Source organism: Engystomops pustulosus, chromosome 2 (genome assembly GCF_040894005.1).
Source record: "Engystomops pustulosus chromosome 2, aEngPut4.maternal, whole genome shotgun sequence".
NCBI lineage: Eukaryota > Metazoa > Chordata > Amphibia > Anura > Leptodactylidae > Engystomops > Engystomops pustulosus.
The window spans coordinates 8,227,935-8,234,414 of record NC_092412.1 but is presented as its reverse complement, the minus strand read 5'-3'; the positions used below and the strand labels follow the sequence as shown (position 1 = coordinate 8,234,414).

Here is a 6,480-nt window from a genome sequence, read left to right as displayed (position 1 = left end):
AGGGTCTATGGGGAGATGTTGGTCGGACATAACTATAAATGGTAGAAGAGCAGGAGAAGTGAATAATCTTGTCCCTGGTGTCCATGAGTCTCCACCTCAGGATCGGGTCACATCGGGTTATGCAGTAATATAACCGGAACATCGATGGTGATGTGTAAAATATTGGGATGAATGTGGATCCCGTCTCCTCCTGCAGGAGATTATTCCCCTTAGTTCCTGGTTCTGGAGGTTTCTGTCCATCACTTGGATATAAGAGAATCTCTGGAGACATTTCCTTGTTTTCTCAGGTCCTTCATGTTGGATCTTTCCAGGAAAGTTGTGGTGGAAGGAGGAGCGGAGAGGAAATCCCCTCATCAGTGACAGAGGAGGGTAAGAGCCTTTCATGTATCTTGTGGGTTATTCTTCCCTTATACATTGCAGGGAGAGGTCACATCCAGGGGAGGAGATGGAGATGACATAGACACCGGCTCATCTGTTGGTCACATCAGTCTATAACCAGGTAGAGAGCGATGGCGTCATCCGGCTCTTGGTAATTCCTGTACTTCTGCTGGTCGCTCCTTAGTGCGGCAGCACATTCAATAAAAAAGTGGATGGCGTCACTGTCTCTCTGGTTGGGGGGGGGGGCGTGGCTAGTAAGTCTGCAAAGGAGAGCCAATAATTTAATAAACAATGTAGACAAGAGGGGCTCTGGTGTCACCCTCTAGGCTCATTTGCATGTAGCAGTGATATGATACTGATGTGTGGACCAGTAAGCACAGGCCGGGACGTTACATCTCTATAACTGCCCACTGGGTTAATGTGGTGGTGGCTGTGGCCGAGGCAGGTATTGCTGTGTTGCATATACTTCCACCACTGAGGATTGCAGGACATCACTCCTGGCCTCCGGTTGCCTCCTCCTCCGCTTCCCCTTCTCCTTCCTCCTCATACAGTCAGTGTTGGTCCGGCACCACCAGTTTCGGCACAGCCATAGGGGAATGTAGCAGAATGCACTGAAACTGTCTGAGCAGATGACCATACACCACCCACAGTAGGGAAAAATTCCCTCCCAACCACTAGAGCAACTTCTTGGATCTACTGAAACTTTTTTAAAACCAAAAATATTGTTTTAAAAAAACCAAACTTGTAAAAATTATTTACAAATACATAAACTGCTTCAAAAGAGTTTTGTCCCCTGGCAGTGACATGGGAGCATCTGCAGCCAGGGTGATGCACATCCCGTGCCTTGCGCATGTGCTTGGTCACTGAGTGAATCACATGGAGCTGCCGGAGCGGCTGCATAAAGGGCCGGCACCTCGCAATTAATAAACACAAGTCCGTATTCTTCAGACAGACCTGGGATTAGTTGCTCCATGTGACAGATATGGAGATCTACAAGGAAATTGTAGGAGACAAATGTGACTGCACAACCAAGGACGGGGAAGATGTGGTGTGTGATATGTACAGAAATCTCACACTGCTACTAAGCAAAAATAACAGGCTTAACATGAGCACAATGTTGCTAGACACTGCTATTTCTGTAGATGATGATGTTGTAGTAATGTTTTCTCACTTTCCCCCTGCCCTGACACTGGAAAGTATTTCTCTCTGTCCATCACAGCTATTTCTCCCTCAGTGCCCTGAAAAGGGCATTTCTGCAATTCATTAAGCTGTAATCTTTCCCTCCATGTCCCTACAGTGCAGCCTTTCCCTCTCTGTAATGGCGCTGGGACATGTGACCCTTCTTGTTATAAAGCCGGGTCACATGTTCCACCTGGCCAATCACATAGAGGGCATGGCTGTGATTGTCAGGAGCAGTAGCATAACTAGGAGATGTTACAGATACTATATACATGTTATGCTGTACAATATATAGCATAATATGTATATACTGGTGCACATTCTCCACTCATTTGCTGATCACCACTTTACGATATAACTCAAAGGCCGCATTCACACAAACGTCTGCCCGTCGGACCGTAGCCAGGCCGGCATATGTCCGGCACGATCGAGAGGAGAAAGGTTGACCACTCCCCTTTCCATAGAAATGCGCTATGTACGGGCCGTGCACTCAGGTAAGATTTGAGACTGTTTTCAGGTCGTTATTCCTGGCTTTTCGACCAGCTTCAAATCCAACTTGATCTAGATGTATTAGGCAGGAGGAATTCCAGCCTAGTGGCTATGATCCTAAAAGTAAAAGCTTCAGATCAACGAGCACTGTCTATAATTACCACAGATTGAACGGTCCTTCCCTAGTTTGCGGAGGACAGTGATGTGGGCCTGTAAGACTTGCTGTGGAAAAGCCTGTCCTCTAGAGATGTAATTTAACACCTGGAGCATTGTTGATGACTGGTCCCTCGAGAGCAGTTAAAAAAACCAAGATGTGATCCCATCAGGACACAGACTATTGCCATTCTAAAGTCCTTGATGGTGATGGGTAACTCCCGTAGGGTCTGCCTCCAGCTGCTTAGTGTCATCATCTGATAGAGATGGTAGTTTGTGGGTAGCAGCAGAGGCTTTCTTCTTAGCTTATCTATCCTGTGCAGGCAAATTTGGATTAAATATTGTTTAAAGAAGAAAACTATTTCTGGAATTCCTCTGCCATTTCGGGTTGGTGTAGAGTTTAGCCCCTTCCTTAGAAGTGAGATGCGTAATGTACGCAACCCTAGGCCAACGGCTGCATTTTTCTACTCTATACAGCTTGTACCCTGGTGCAAAAGAATATTTGTCAAGATGGCTGAGCAGTTTGTGATGTTGTGATATTAGAGATCTCTACCAGGGTAGAGGAGGTGAACGCCTTCTTATTGGTTGATTACAATCGGGTTAGTTGAGCCAAGAGATAGGAAGCTTTTGCTGAATTCTCGCTCTCTTTAGGCGTGCCCCATGGGAGTTAAAAATGTCACTGCAAATGCCTCCCAAAAGATTGGGGGACCAGTAGGCATTTGGCAAACTTAACCGGAGCATGTGTCTACGCATATTATTTGTGGGCAGCAGACTTGAATGAATAATCTTCTACCAAGAGCTGTTTTTGTAATTCCTTCCTGAGTCTTCGCACCGCAGCAAGAGATAGGGATGACTTACCAGAAAAAATGTCTATGGAACAGTCTCAAGCAGTCCCTTTTAAGGGCTATCCTCACGTCCTATAGATACGCCTACCACCCGATCTAACTATATAGGTAGATCCGTGCAGGTAGGTTTCCTTTAACCTATTTCCTATGAAGAAAATGTAGCATCTGGCCCTCTTTCTTGGGGACATTAAACCCTTTAGACATTAGACATGCAAATAATCAAATCAGCATGGAGAGTTATGGAGAGGAGAAACAACCCAATATATCAGTATATGATAATATGTAAGGAGGCTTAGGCCTCTTTATGCCAACATAAATTCAAAGTACAGGTAATGTCCCCTATCATCAGAGAAACTGCAATGACATTGTGTTACAACTTTAAGACAAAAAGAAAACCGAAGAAAGAAACCCGTCTGTGAGATGGGCAGGATGTCGACCACTTGCAAGTAGATCACATAGCAGTGGGGGGATCCGAAGTTCTCTTTTTAGTAGATATTTCAGGCATTTCCCATAGTTCTCTTGGAGGATCTGGCAACTGAGACAATCGGGCCAGTCCAGAATGGTGACCATAGGAAGTTCCAGGGTACCTAAGAACTTGGGCAGATCTCCTATGCTACCAAATATCGCAGTCTTGCCCTGATGTTTGGAAATAAGCAGGAAGGGGTATCCCCACCTGTACTGGAGTTTATTAGCAATAAAATCCTCCAGGAAAAAGTGAATTGCCCTTCAGTTGTAGCGTGTGGCACGCTAGGTCTGGCAGAAACGTGATATCTTTTAGGAGAATTCTAGATAGGAGGCAGCACCCATGATTTTTTCCCTTTATTTAAAAAAGTGCACCCTACACACCACATCTCTGGGTATTGATTGTCCCCTAGCTTGGACACTAGCGTGCAATGTAATCGATCCAGTTCGATCAGGGAGAGTCCCGGGTCATCCATAAGATCTCCAAATAAAAGATGTGGCACAGAGTCCAACTATTTGATGTCCACTCACTCAGGGAGTCCTCTAATGGGTATATTAGTGAGCAGGAGAGCTCCCCGCCACCATCATCTTGGAAGCACTTGCTGCAGTGCCTGAAGACCCACGGAGCCAAAGTAAGAAGTAATGGAGCTGTAGTGGCCTGCGTCGCTAACACTAAAGGCTGAGGTCTTCCATCTGTTGCCCATATGGTAAGGATTGCTGTGGTTTTCCTGGCTTTTAGCGGGTATTGGGAGGTCTCAGCCCTGGGACCTAAGTCTTATTAAAATTAACTTTCCAGCCAGTGAATGCTTCAAATCTGTCTAGCAGGGCCATAAAGTTGGGTAGAATTGTAAGGGGTTTCGTGACAACGAGCAAAAGGTCGCCTGCAAATAAGTTAACTTTGTACTACTCAACACCCACTTTTATCCCAGAAATATTTGGTGAAGTTTTTATTAACCTCAGGCTCCATGGCAAATGCAACGAAGTCTGGAGATAGGGGAACCCCAGTTATGTCCATTTCGAGATAGGAATGATTCTTCTGCCACCATCAAACTACCTTCCATGTCTAGAAGGGACATAAAGTAAAGGTAAAGTAAAGGTGTATAATTGTGTTGAGGAAAAGTCCTTGAATGCCACTTTTTTCCAAGATTAAAAACGGGTAGTTCCAGGAGAGGCCATCAAAAGTCTTTTCTATGTCTAGTGCCAAAAGCAGCATTGGTTTCTTTGTAGCATTTTAAACGTGTATGAGCATCAGGACTTTACCGATGTTGTCGAGAGCTTGGTGGGAAGGGGACATATCACCTCAGACGCCACGTATGCAACCACTAATAGTGTTTTGCAAAGAGGCCTCGATGAGACGGTATGGCCCTCTCATTGCCAAAAGTTACAAGCTGATCAGCGGTTGCAGGAGTTAGCGCACAGGGTAGAATAAGGGGGTATGGTCAGCCCAGATGGCAAAATATTGATGGCCAGTAACTGTGCAGGCTCCTAGAGGTGAAAACGTGGCATGGGGGGGGGGGGGGGCAACAGTACCTGGGTCTTGGGTCTCCGGGCCACTTTCCTATGGCTGGCACCAGGAGGCTATCACACAGCAGGCACGTTAGCCAGGGAGATGCGATCAACTCTGTAAGTATATCCAGGTAATTGGGTTATCCAAGGAAGACAAGCCACGACATTGGATGTCACTAGAGAGCAGGCTGGTGGCTTTGAGAAGTGAGGCCAGCTTTCAGCAAGTGGGTCCTGTTGTTGAGAATTTCCCAGAGAGCCCCCCAAGTTAGCTAGATGGGTAGCAAGGGGAGGTGGACTCTGTTGAATGCTTGGCGGCGGTCCAAAGTTCCCTTATGGCCATAAGTATCCGCTGCCATAGGTCGGGGACAATCCTGGGGCACTTGATGAAGGAAGTGTCCTGTAAGACGCCCAGATGGAGAGGTATTTACAAGAGAGTCTTTAACGTGGGTACAGAATTTCTGCATGTGGTGTGGGATACCCTTAAAATCCTAAGTAGAGAATGCTGGCCCTAACATGTGAATGAAGCCTGTTCACCTGGACCCAGCTATCCGTGACCTGACACTAGGCCGCGCTATTAGCCAACCACTCAAGTAGCAGGGAATCCATTTGCCCCCACCCAAGGTCAGGTCCTGCTGGGTGGTTTTGCAAGGTGCTATAGCAGACTGGAAGGAGGCACCAGATGTGCGAATGGCCATTTAATGCATCCACAAAAGCTAAATGCTTCATTGTCTAGAAGAGATATATTAGGAAGGGCTAGGGTAACCTGCTAGCTGTGATAGAGACCGCTCTGGATTGCTCTTCGCATATAGTTTATTTGAAAAACTTTTTTAGATCTTCTACTTGTAATGCAGCATTTCTACCAGGATACGTATCGGCCTAAATTTCAGTGTAGTGATGAGAAGATACATAACCATGTGGCGCATATTCCTCTACTTTCGTTAGTTTGGTCCGTAAGGGAAGCTCTTTGCCAACATTGTGCCAGCACGGCCCGTTACCATAGTCACGAGGTGCTGGCGTCACATCAGCACTCCAGATTTGGCTGCCTCCGAGGAGACTATAGGCAAGTGTGCAGCAAGATCTAACACTAGAATATTTAGCAATAAATAATGTATATACTCAAGGATAAGCAGACCTGAGTATAAGCCACCTACTTTTAGCACAAAATACATGGAATACTTATTGACTTGAATATAAGCCTAGAGGAGAGGAGGTTCTACCATCACCATAGACAGATGCTATCCTCTACACCTAGAGGAGAGGAGGTTCTACCATCACTATAGACAGGGGGCATCCTCTACATCTATAGGAGAGGTGGCTCTACCATCACCATAGACAGGGGGCATCCTCTACACCTAGAGGAGAGGAGCATCTACCATCACCATAGACAGGGGGCATCCTCTACACCTAGAGCAGAGGAGGTTCTACCATCACCATAGACAGGGCGCATCCTCTACACCTAGAGGAGAGG

The 6,480-nt window shown here is 46.3% G+C and overlaps 1 protein-coding gene across 1 annotated transcript in view; it reads left to right on the top strand.

Annotated features, from left to right (window-relative positions):
• The first annotated feature begins 231 nt into the window (after positions 1-231).
• Positions 232-6,480, top strand: part of LOC140119979 (uncharacterized) — a 43,189-nt gene continuing 36,940 nt past the window's right edge. The window contains exon 1 of the mRNA XM_072139408.1: positions 232-369. The gene's annotated coding sequence lies outside the window, so the exon portion shown is untranslated. The remainder of the gene's footprint in view (positions 370-6,480) is intronic.